General features: G+C 40.8%; 1 long non-coding RNA gene across 1 annotated transcript in view; it reads left to right on the top strand.

Moving 5' to 3' along the window:
- LOC125638222 (uncharacterized) overlaps positions 1–12,784 on the top strand; it is a 256,447-nt gene that overhangs the window by 227,170 nt on the left and 16,493 nt on the right. Inside the window, exon 4 of the long non-coding RNA XR_012668729.1 lies at positions 9,173–9,345. This is a non-coding gene — a long non-coding RNA (uncharacterized LOC125638222). The remainder of the gene's footprint in view (positions 1–9,172; positions 9,346–12,784) is intronic.

Genomic DNA, 12,784 nt, shown 5'->3' with positions numbered 1-12,784 from the left:
AATCTTTCTAAAATCCATACATTTAAAAAAAACAAAAACAAAAAGCAGTAACTCATTTGTGATTTCTCCAGAATTTAAAATGACAAAACCACTGTCCTAAGAGCAAATCAAGGATACAAATATGTGTGTACAGTTATGTCATAAGGCCAGCCTGACTTTATACATTTTGACTCTTGCATTCAAGATGTCCATATTTTATAAACTCCAGAATTGAAACAAAGTTTTCTTGGTAATTTATTGAGCTATTTAATTTGGTTCTGCTATTGAGCTAACACCAAAAGGGAAAGGAACAAATATGCTTGATGTCTGCAGACATATTATGTGATATTGGCCATCACTCACTCTACTGTGTCTCTACTATATTTAAGTCAGTGGAGAGCTATGCTGCTGAATTCAGTGGGACCAAGGCACATACCTGAGTAAATTAGTAATTATCGACTTTTATCATAGATTAAAAAGAAGACTTTGTGTTCAAAGCAAAAAATATAAAACACCAGTGTCCTAGTGAACTATATCACACCTGTTTTAAGCTCATTATTTCAAGCAATATGAACAAGTATATATTTAAATTTTTAAATAAAGGAAGACATAGTTTCAAGTATTTAAAGCCAAACTTTTCCAAAGTAGCCCCTGACTTTGAGTTCTTCAGTTTTTGAGTGCCCACACTAACCAATGGCCTAACCATCATTTCACCCCTTTGTTTCTCTACTACCAAATATGCAACAAAAATGCCAGATCCTCAGCCTTAAGGAAGTATGGGCTGGATGAATGCACTATAAGGTGGGTAGAAAGCTGGCTAGATTGTCAGGCTCAACGGGTAGTGATCAATGGCTCCATGTCTAGTTGGCAGCCGGTGTCAAGTGGAGTGCTCCAGGGGTCGGTCCTGGGGCCGGTTTTGTTCAATATCTTCATAAATGATCTGGAGGATGGTGTAGATTGCACTCTCAGCAAATTTGTGGATGATACTAAACTGGGAGGAGTGGTAGATACGCTGGAGGGGAGGGATAGGATACAGAAGGACCTAGACAAATTCGAGGATTGGGCCAAAAGAAATCTGATGAGGTTCAATAAGGATAAGTGCAGGGTCCTGCACTTAGGACGGAAGAATCCAATGCACCGCTACAGACTAGGGGCCGAATGGCTAGGCAGCAGTTCTGCGGAAAAGGACCTAGGGGTGACAGTGGACGAGAAGCTGGATATGAGTCAGCAGTGTGCCCTTGTTGCCAAGAAGGCCAATGGCATTTTGGGATGTATAAGTAGGGGCATAGCGAGCAGATCGAGGGACGGGATCATTCCCCTCTATTCGACATTGGTGAGGCCTCATCTGGAGTACTGTGTCCAGTTTTGGGCCCCACACTACAAGAAGGATGTGGATAAATTGGAGAGAGTCCAGCGAAGGGCAACAAAAATGATTAGGGGTCTAGAACACATGACTTATGAGGAGAGGCTGAGGGAGCTGGGATTGTTTAGTCTGCAGAAGAGAAGAATGAGGGGGGATTTGATAGCTGCTTTCAACTACCTGAAAGGGGGTTCCAAAGAGGATGGCTCTAGACTGTTCTCAATGGTAGCAGATGACAGAACGAGGAGTAATGGTCTCAAGTTGCAGTGGGGGAGGTTTAGATTGGATATTAGGAAAAACTTTTTCACTATGAGGGTGGTGAAACACTGGAATGCGTTACCTAGGGAGGTGGTAAAATCTCCTTCCTTAGAGGTTTTTAAGGTCAGGCTTGACAAAGCCCTGGCTGGGATGATTTAACTGGGAATTGGTCCTGCTTCGAGCAGGGGGTTGGACTAGATGACCTTCTGGGGTCCCTTCCAACCCTGATATTCTATGATTCTATGACTCTATGATTCAGCCAGTATAAATTGGTGACACTCCACTGGAGTCAAGGAGCTATGCAGATCCGATTCTGTGCTTCTAAAACTAGTCCACAGGTATCTTATTCAGAACATCTCAGGAAAAGAGAGGCTAAGAAAAATCTGTGGAATCCCTCAAGCTATGGAAAGGAAAAGTTCTAACTGAAGATATCTACAGAAATGAACCATGTGTCAAGGAAATGCAAGTGTACATTCCAAACTCCATTTAATGACAAGAGCAAGGCTGAGGAGTAAGAATGAAAGATTTCATACAGGAATTAATTTTTCCCTGAGGCATAGAGGTGCCTGTTATGTTGTGAAAAGGATGCTTCAGCATAATGAAACAGAAGTACCTTCTGTTTCCATGCAAAATACTTGACAAATTACATAAGAAATGAAGCCCGATTCAATGGAATATTCACAGTAATGTCTGATTTTCTCATTTGCGATTTCATCATTGTGTAATTGCATACCAGTGCTAATACTATCTGAACTCCCCTGTTTCTCTGAAGAGCAGATCTAGGTACAATTTGAGATTATTATGTCGATGATTTCATTTTCCTAGTGCTAAGTTCAATAAGGGATTTCTTCGAGGGAGTTCACGATTTCTCCACAGATTTCTTATAAAGGAGATTAGCTCTGTGATGTCTTACGCGTTCAACCTGTATAAAGACTTACTGCATAAGCCAGTAGTGAAGCAAGCTATCACAGATTTATTAACCATGAATAGATTCAAATTGTGGCACCAAAATGCCATTTATTATGCAAACAATCCCTCATCACTAGAAACAATTATGTGTAGAGGCTATGAGCCCAATTCAGTCCCTGCATAAGCAGTCACAACTCCCATTAAAGTCAATAGGAGTCTAATCTGTTTACACCAGAGCTGAATTTGCTCCTGTGACTTAGTAACAATGATCTTTCTCTCCCCCAGTCCTGCTATTCAGGCCGCACAAAAAACTAACAAACAAAAACTAGTGGGGAGAGTAAATAAATTTCATATTTCTAAACAATAGTGTTATTTTTGCCACTTTGGAAGGAAGAGGAGAAATTCCAGGAAAGCTTATGCTGTAGGGACTGTCTGAGGAAGGAGGATCACTAAATGCTACAACCTGACTTAGGAAAGCACTTAACTTTAAGCATGTGCTTAAGTCTCATTGCCATTTTTCAGTGAAAATTTTCAACCAGCTTTAGTGCCGAGTACCTCCTGCTGGGTGCTTGTGACCATGCCTCAGTGGGTCACAGCTGAGGATACCAGATTCAGGATAAACTGCTGAGAAATAGGGCAGACTCACCCCAAACTGGTGGTTATTCTTCCAGTAGATATACCAATCCAGTAACAAAAGTAAACTTCTGTCTTACCACACCACAAGAAGTCCAAACTGCGGTCTCCTTAGGTATCCCAGCCTCTGTTTCATCATCCAGACACTAGATTTAATGATGAGTGGTTATTTAAAACCAATTTAATCAAATAAAGGTTCCTCCTAATCCCAAGAGATCAGCCACTCAGCCAGGTTAATATATAACTCAGATTTTACTCAATAATCACGCTGTTGCCAATCCTTTAGTATCTAATATCTAGAGGTTTATTTATAAGAGAAAAGAAAGAGGAGAGAATTAAAATAGTCAAGGAAAACAAATACATACACTCAATGCAAAGTTCTTTTGTCAGGTTTGAAGCAGTGATGAAATAAACTTTTTGCTTGTAAAGTCTCTGGTAACTTCCAAAAGATTGAAAGGCCCTCAGTCCATTGTTTAGTATGATCCTTTTAGTGTAAAGCCATAGTAGAGATCAGAGCAGAAAAGAGGCAAAATGGAGATGCTTCCAGGGTTTCTCCCATGTGGAAGGGATGTTTTCAGTCTTAGTTTGTGGAAAATTACAGGCACAAGATGGAATCCGAGGTCACATGAGCAAGTTAGATGCCCTTGCATGCTTTGATGACTCATATGTGCAGCCATTACACATATTTTCGCTAAAGCATCCACAGGAAGGCTCATCTGGCAGGGACAAGCTTGTTCTATAGTCTACTGTGAGAGCTAAGTATTCTTTGATGGGCCATCAACTTGAATAGCTCATTCACAATGTGCTGGCCCTGGACTGGGTGTAAATTGCCTTGTGGGTATTGCTCCATGAACAAACACATTTGAAATACTTGGACACAGTAAATATTCATAACTTTAGATACTAAGCTGATACAAAAAGAAAAGGAGGACTTGTGGCACCTTAGAGACTAACCAATTTATTTGAGCATGAGCTTTCGTGGGCTACAGCTCACTTCATGCATTCAAACAGAATAATCATATTTGATAGTTGTAACTTTTCCATTGATACCCTTACAATGACAAACTTTGTATAAGATTTGTTGCAATTGTCTAAAAGTGGCAATATTAATTATATAAATGATCATATTTCAGTCATACAGAGTCACAGTGCTGCATGCTCAATTTGCTTTATCTTCAGTAACTTGCAGGACCAGCTCCTTAATTTTCTTCTGGTTCAATCAGCAATTCCTTGGTGTCCACACTCAAGCTCATTTCAATTCACTGTCTCTCTAATCCTTCTTGTTGTTGAGTGTTATGGAGCCTGTGTCTACCCATCCATTCACGGATAGAGGAAATTCACCTGCATGCAAAAGGCCAGCACAAGGCCCACAAAGACACATTCAAGTCCAATGCTGAGTATTTGAATTGAACTGGAGCAATGCACCATCCAGATGCTCACAGAGGAGGTTTCACCAATTGTGAATAGTTATTCATATAGAGTTTGCAGTTCATTTTGGAGGAAGATCATGGAGTTAAACACATGTGTAAGGGATTGGGGGGATGATCTGAGTTTAGGCCAGCATGCCAATCCTCAGACATCATTTTAAGGATACTGCAGTGACAGGTACCATCACAACCCCTAAAGGTAGAATTTATTTCACTATACAACAGTCATGTTTGGATCCACATTTTAGACCTGATCATAACTGATTCAACAGTAGTTCCATCAACAATGCATTTAACTAAATGCCAAAGGAACGATTTATGAAGTGTGTCCATGAACTGCTTTGATAAATGGCAAATGAAGGCTAACTCACAAGAATTGCACAAGGAAGTTTAAAAAAAATAGAAAGAAGACAATGACTCCATCGCTACTGTTTCTCATATTTTCCCTTCCTTATCTTTTTGTCATTCAGATGACTATTCACTAAAGCCAATTTTCTCTCTCCAGCACCCAGCCTATGTTACTACACTAGGATACTTCATTACAAAGAGTGGGGAGGAATTTTCCCCCAGGAACTATATGTGATCAATGGAGCCCCTCAATGGCAACTTGTAGAGGGCACAGCATAACATAAGTCATATCAGGTCTGACATACTCATTGCCCCTACTCACTATTGTCATATTCTGTATCTAAAAGGTATCATGTAAGGTATCCTATATAAACTGCTGTGACAGGTGCTGGGCATGAAGTGCTTTATCAGCCCTCTGCCAAGCCAGCCCCAATGAAGAGGAATGGATTGGGGCTGGCTGAATAGCCCTGCCTGCTGGGCAATTAGGAACAGTTGCCAGCCTAATTAGCCAGGGGCTATAAAGGCTGGGAGGAAGGAAGCCAGAGTGGTGAAGAGAAAGGCCAGAGGTTGAGAGGGATTGGTGGGGCTGCTGGTCTGTTGATGGTGAAGTCTGGCTGTAAAACCCTGTATAGATAGTGAGCTGGTGGTGGGAAAAAAACTATAAATAAAATACATGGGTGACTGCATTGACCTGAGGTGTCTCTGATTGGTTTTGTGAAGGCAAGAGGGGCCCAGCTATGCCCTGTTACAACTGGCAACACACTACTCTTTAATTTTGTATGCTGTATGTACGGGCAATATATGAAGAAATATAAATTTGTGCTGGAAATATATTCTTAAAATGTGTTGGTCAGGCAAGGGTAAGTCATCCTGATCTAGACAAAAGAAATGTGGTTCTACCTATTTGAATACACCTCCAATGTGAACTGAACAAAGCAAGATAATGAAATTACATTTACATGAAGGGTAAGGTTTCATTTACATGAAGCTATAAGGCAAACCAATGTGGAAGATGGTTACTTAACACTTCTCACCAGAGGTGGAAGCTGCAGTGCTAGAAAACCTTTCTGCCTCCTGAAACAAGGTCTTTGGAAAATATAAGCAAGTACAGAAATCCATGTTGGTAGACCTCACTGGGCAGATATAAGAGGCTACAGGTCTTGTACTTCAGAGAAAAGTGAAACCTTTCAACCCAGGAGATTGAAGGTCTCAGGAAATTGAATCTAGATGAGAAACCTTCTTAAACTAAGACTAACTTGCTTAAGTTAAATGTAGTCACTAGGAAGCCTGTTTTGTCTGTAACTTCATGTCTCTTTCACTCTTACTAGAAATCATTTAATCTTATATTCTTTGTTAATAAACTGTTTTAGTTTTACTATGAACCATCTCAGTGATATATATTAAAAATAAGTGTGAATCCTCAGTTAAATTAAGAGGTTGGTCCTATGTGCTGTATCTTTAAAAGGAGCAGTGAACTTAATATGGATCTGTGAGTATTGCAGTCAGAAGGGCTGGACACTACAGGGCAGATGGTTTGAGGGAAAATGCAGAACAGGGAGGGGGGTGGTGTGTCTCTGCAAGGAATAACTAGGCTGGTGAATGCCAGGGTGAGGCTATTGTGCTGTAAGCAGGCTGATGATATCAGGGCTCTGAACAAAACTGCACAGCACAGAGGGACCAGGGTACCAAGACAGACAATGACAGAACCTCTGGGTTGAATCCCAAAGTGTTATACTGTGGAATCATAGTGGAGGTCTTGTGAGAGTTCTTATACTAATATGGCTGTGTGTCTGTCAAGGCTGAATTCCCACTCTGTCACGCTGAGTGCAGAAGGTGGGGGCCCACAAGGATTCTAAAAGTTAATACTGGCCACTCCAGGCTTGTATTCAACTCCCAAGGTTACAGCTTCTCTCTGACCTTGTCTTGGTAATGCTGCTACCAGCCAAATGCAAAAAAAAAAAAAAAAAAATCCCTTGGACTCAGGAAGGAGCACTTGGGAATTCCTCTCTGTGGGATACCCTCAAGCCCTTTCACCCCCCCTCTGGGGAAGAGCTGAGGAAGAAAACAAAGGAAATTAGCTGTTGCCATCAACAGCATATGCACAAATCTCTTAGGACACCAAAAATCCAATCCTGTTTTTAAAAAATGTAAATTTTATTAAAAACAGAAAGAAAATACATCTGGACCTTAGGCTTTTGCTAGATTTAAAAGAGCAATTCCAAAAATCAAAATAGCTTTCTGGGGGGTTCAACTTAAAGGTTACAAGCAAACAAAAGCCTCTTGGGTTAGCATAGAGGAGATCCACAAGCCAAAATAAGAAATAAACCTGAGAGCGTCTAACTAAACATTCCCTATCCAAATTATTTCTTCTAGGTATGGAAGATTACTTTTTCATACCTGGTTCAAACCTTACTCAGCATTTCTGCTGATAGCATTGTTCTCCATGTCCCTGCAGCCCAGAGAAGAACAGACAAAGGGAAAGTTTTTTTTCCCCCAAATGTAAAAGTTCTAGCATTCCCATTGGCTCTTTTGATCAGGTGCCCACTCCTTTTCTTTTACCTGTGGGCTTGTTAACCCTTTACAGGTAAAGCAAGTGGAGAACAAGACACCAAGAGGGATTTTACAGCGAACTGATTGACTGGGTATTCAGAAATAGGGGTTATCCCCCCCCTCATTCGTTTATCACAGTGTCTGTCTCTACTGGAAGGATAAGGGGATCCACATAGTGACCAATCTTCCTGGCCTCACTCTTTCAGCACCTTCCCCACCTTCCAGATGATTTGTCCCTGAATGACTGTTTTATTAAAAGAAGTACTATGTAGTATTTGCATGTATGACTGATGATATCAGTATTTTTCTTCCATCTTGACTGTTCTTCACGAAAATGCAACATATTACTGGAGGAAAATATCTTGTGTTTAATAGTAGTCAGATTTTCAAAGCTCTCAGCATTGGCCTAACTATGCTTCTTCTGAACTCAATGGAGGTTTTGACATTTATTTCAATAGGAGCAAAATTTGCTCAAAGCTGAGCACACTTTTGAAAATCCTGCGGTTTGTATTCCTGGTCCATTGATTTTCTTACTAGAGAAGGGACAGAAGACTGTATCTGAACCTTCTTGAACTGTAGGAAAATTTGGATCCAGCTCCAGTTCTGGCCTTTGTGAGTTAGTCTCATCACAAGTAACAATAACTAATACATCAGGCTGGATCTGAATCAGTTACATGTCTAATAAATCAAACCAGCCACACTAATCCAGGCATATACATAATGGGGGAAAACGTTGTCTCCTATGAGAAAGTTAATTCAGTATGCTTGGCTTCTTTAGCTTGTCAAACCCCATTTGAAGTAGGGTCATGAGCAGTTTAATTGAGAAGTGAGAAGGTCAGTTCTTTCTCTGTGTTTCCTGCTGTTACCCAGACAATTAGTACTATCACTTCAGATGATATTTTCTCACATATTTATATTACTGGAACTAGTTTCTTGGAGGCCTGCCTTGCTATGAAAATCATTTTCCCAGCCTGTCTCTTGTGCTTCTGATATGGTGGGTGAGGGTCAGAGGGTGGAACAAAATTTCCTTTTAAATTATCAAAAAACATTATTCCAATATTTCATTATTTGACTTTTTTAAATAAAAAAAGAGGGAAAAAATGAACAGTTTCTTCTGAGGAATCAATGAGCCATCAGGCCTTCATGCACAGGTAACAGGCTGATAATCCCAGAGCAGATTACGTCATTCATGTAATGAAAACAGGAAATGTTCATGAGAAACCTCTGTAGACCAGGAGCGCACCCATGTCAGCCACAAAGATCACTTGCAATTGTTTTGAAGGGTAATTGTGACTTTCCAAGTGCCCAATTTGAGATGCTTGAAAACACTCATGATTTTATAAATGACATCTAGGTAAAATGTTACATGCTTAACCTTTCCTTACTATTCCATGCAGCAGCCAATACAAAACACACTGTCAAAATGTCAAAGCAGCAAACTAAATACTAAAATGCAGTTAATGGCTGAATAAGTTCAAGCTCGCTGCCTCTGCTGATCTCACTTGGCATTTGGCAAGGCAAATCTCACTTTTTGCACTGCCATTTTATTATGAAATTTAGAACAACAGATGCAAGATTAATGCAATGCCCATGTTATTGCTAGCCAAATGTTTAGTTTTAAGCACAAGGATGTCATATACACAGTATTTTCTAATGTTTATCTTTATCTCAGTTTACTGATCACTTTGGGTTTTATCCCTGTGTTCAGCTCCTTGCAGGATCAAACCTGATAGAGTGGCCCAGGGGATTAGCACCACTACTCTGCCAAAAATTGCCATGGGGCCTCTGCTAATCAAAAGCAAAGTCTCAGTTTCACGTGGCATTTGAAAGAGGACATCTCCAGAAGCACAGTAGCCCCCTAACATGACAGCGCTGCACTGGGTAAGTACATACTCAGATGGAAGAGCGTGTACCCTTTTGAATCACAAACATCGTTTCTTGTATCACCCATTGGGTATGCATTCTGTAAGAGACCCAGGACTCAGCAACCTTCATCACTCACTGTGTCCTGTCAGAGATGTAAATGTAACTCTTGGGAATGATAGAAACAGTCTCCCCACCCATCATGGCTTTTAACTCTCCTCTTGAAGTCCGCATTTAGGCAGCTGGAAGACTCATACTGTCTCATTCATGCATTTCCCCTTCCCATCCACAGTCTCATTCAGGCATTCTTCCCCCATCCCACCCATAGATTTTTTTTTTTTTATGTTGCTTCCCCTCTGGTTAAAATCAGAGAGCTCTGTTCTTGAAAAATGGGTACACATCATTTACACTCTACAGGAAGGTACCAAAAGACTATCTGATAAGAATCTATGTAAATTTTCAGTGTAATAAAGCTAACATCCTGGCTGCTGCTCCCAAAACCCAGAGAGGAAAGAGACCAGCAGAGAAATGTTGCTATTGAATGTCACTGTTTCTATAGTCAATATATTGAAGTAACATAAGTTAACTTTATACCTATCATAGGAGCTTGTGAAATTTCCCATTGGAAATGATTAGTTCGTATTCCAATAGGGAGAATAAATGAATGAATGAAATGAAAATCAACAGTAAATGAATGAATGAAAATCAACAGTAAGGCCCAATAGGAGATCTCAGGAAAGAATTAAATTGATTTCACCTAACATGTTGTTTTCCCTCTAATACCCATAATTCTACCATATTTTTTGAAATACAAACATGTACACATCAAATATGTATAAACATGAGCATGGATTGATCCTTGGGTTCAGTTTGCCTGATTAATTGCTGGTGTTTTATTTTGGTGGCACCTTCAAGGCTGGGCATTTCGGTCATGCCCCATTTCAACTGTCTAGTATGTGGATGAATTAATTCAGCCTTCATTATTCTTAAATTCCTGCTCTTAACAGGCAGTAATTAATCATTCTAAACTATTGAAGTAAAAATAGGTTAAGTGTAAAATAACTTATTAATTTACTACCAAGCCTGTATCCACTTTTCATGAAGTTTAACTTAATTTGTTGTGGGAGGAAATTTCCCCTACAAACTAGTGTGATGCATTCCTTTCATAACATGTTAGAGTTTTGGTGGATTATAAAAACTCTTTAATGTATACACGACCAAATCCTGCAGCTTTTATGGAGCACCCCTTCCTATGAGGTGTGGAGAACCTTTCCTTCCTGCCTGGAGGCACTCAGCACCTCACAGGATGTGGCCCCATCATCCTCACTGCAGTAAATGCCACCTTTGAGTAATTGGAGTTTTATCTGAGTAAAAACTTCAGGATTTGGCCCACTAGCTTTCATCTGAGAATCTGGATCATGTTGTTTAAACTAGATGGCTTAAATTGCAAAATTTCAATCAAACCCTAAAATTCAGGAGACTCTGGTTCTGGACTGAATCCATTATAAAGGCAGGACCAGATGTGGGTTTGACTTACAAATGTCCCAAACTTTCAGTGTGTTTAGATCTGGGGTTTTGGCTTGTGGTCTCTTAAGTTAATCCCATTTCATTGCAGGATTTATGTAACTGAATGAGAGAGAAAGCTTGGGCATCACTCCAGCTGTGTGAATAGTGCAAAAGGTTTCCTCTGGAATGTTTCAGTGATTTCCCTTGACCAGTATTCATGGAAAGTGAACTGAACAAGGGTGTGAACATTTGGATAGTCAAGCCTTTAGTGATAAGAAATGATCCCATACTGAGGATCTCTGTCTCCTCAGGGATCAACCAAGCTGTGAACTGGGGAATTGTGCCAGCAAGCCTACTTGCACTTGACCTGTCTCCTTCTCATCTCCCCTACCCCTTTCTCTTGTTTGTACTTCCATCCAGGAGAGGTAGCCCTTGGTGACCCTGTTGTCCTTCCAGTGACCCTGTGATGCTGACACTGAGGGAGTAGGAGCTGTAGACTCACATGAGCACTTCATATAATAGCAGGATTAAAAGTGGTTGCCATTCTAGGGTTCAAAGGGGAGCAGAAATCATTTCCTCCTTTCCTGGCACCCTGAAATGTTGCCCAAAGAGCTGACTCTGGTGTTTCCTGAGTTATTTCTGTGCTGGTGCAACCCATATTTTATTCTGGGTTTTGAGTGATAGTTGCTTTCAGACTCTTGAGGTAATTCTGACTGTTCCTTGCCTGCTCAGGCTAAAACTGATTGTTATATCTGGAGTTGAGAAGGATTTTTTCCCCAAGAGCACACTGGCCAAACCTGCATTTGTCTCATTGTCCCTGACCTTTCCCTGGAAAAGCGTGGTGTGAGTGGAAGGTTGAGGCATAGGTGCCAAATAGTGGGAGCCCACAAGTCTTACTCAGGGCAGCCCCAGCAAATAGCATGCTGGTGGCTTTCAATTAGAGGGTAAGTTCTCTTCCATGTTGCACTGGAGCTACAAAGCTTAGGGCATTTGATATTGATGGTAGGTGGGAGAGCCTTACTTTAGCAGTTGGCTGTTATGGCCTCATTTCCTATAATTTATGCATAGGATTAGGAACAGAGCAGCTGAGGGATGTCCAGACAGATGCGGGGGGAGGTGTGTGAGAGTGACTAAATATAATACACAGGTAGAGGGTTCCCCGTGACACAACATGTACCGAACAGTTATTGCTACGATTTGGAAGTTCGAGCATGGGAGTTACATTTCGCTAGTGTCGTGAGTACAAGGGAGGGTGCTCTTGCTCATTTCATTACTTACTATTACAGGCAAAATTGTTTGCCAGGCAACATTTTAGTTTGAATTATAGTACGTCAGTAAAAGCTGCAGCACTGGCCTTTAATCCAATGTCCAGTGTGTTCTGTTTTCAAAATCAAGGAACTCCAGGGTTCAAGAAAACCCTGCCCAGCCGCACCTCTTTCCACCCCCCAGCTACAACACCTATGCCAGACAAAGGGAGAGGAGGTGATACAGGAGTTAGTTTTCTTATGTCTGCATTACTAGGGGTTATCAACTATCAACCTTGTGCTGGTTGATACTCCTGTGTCTGGCTATCCCACCGTTAGGGACAGTTGTGCTTTTAGCTGCTCAAAGCAGCTCCAGGCTAAGGATTGGGACCAATCATTTAACAAAATATTTAGCTTTCAAGGAAACAGATATTTTCAGATTGACTAAACAGAGTAACGGTTTGTTAAAGGGAAATTAAATCAAGTGATCACCTAACTGGAGACATTTATATGGCCCCCATCACTATAGTATCTGGGAGTCTCAGAGTCATTAAGGGATTTATCCTCACAGCACCCTTATGAAGTAGGTAAATCCTATTATCTCTTCATTACAGATGGACCATTGAGGCACAGAGAGATTAAGTGATTTGCTCAAGGCAACACAGGATGTCTGTGGAAGTGCAAGGAGATGAAAGTGGGTCTCACAA

The sequence above is a fragment of the Caretta caretta genome, chromosome 6 (assembly GCF_965140235.1).
Source record: "Caretta caretta isolate rCarCar2 chromosome 6, rCarCar1.hap1, whole genome shotgun sequence".
NCBI lineage: Eukaryota > Metazoa > Chordata > Testudines > Cheloniidae > Caretta > Caretta caretta.
This window is presented reverse-complemented; position numbering and strand designations above follow the sequence as displayed.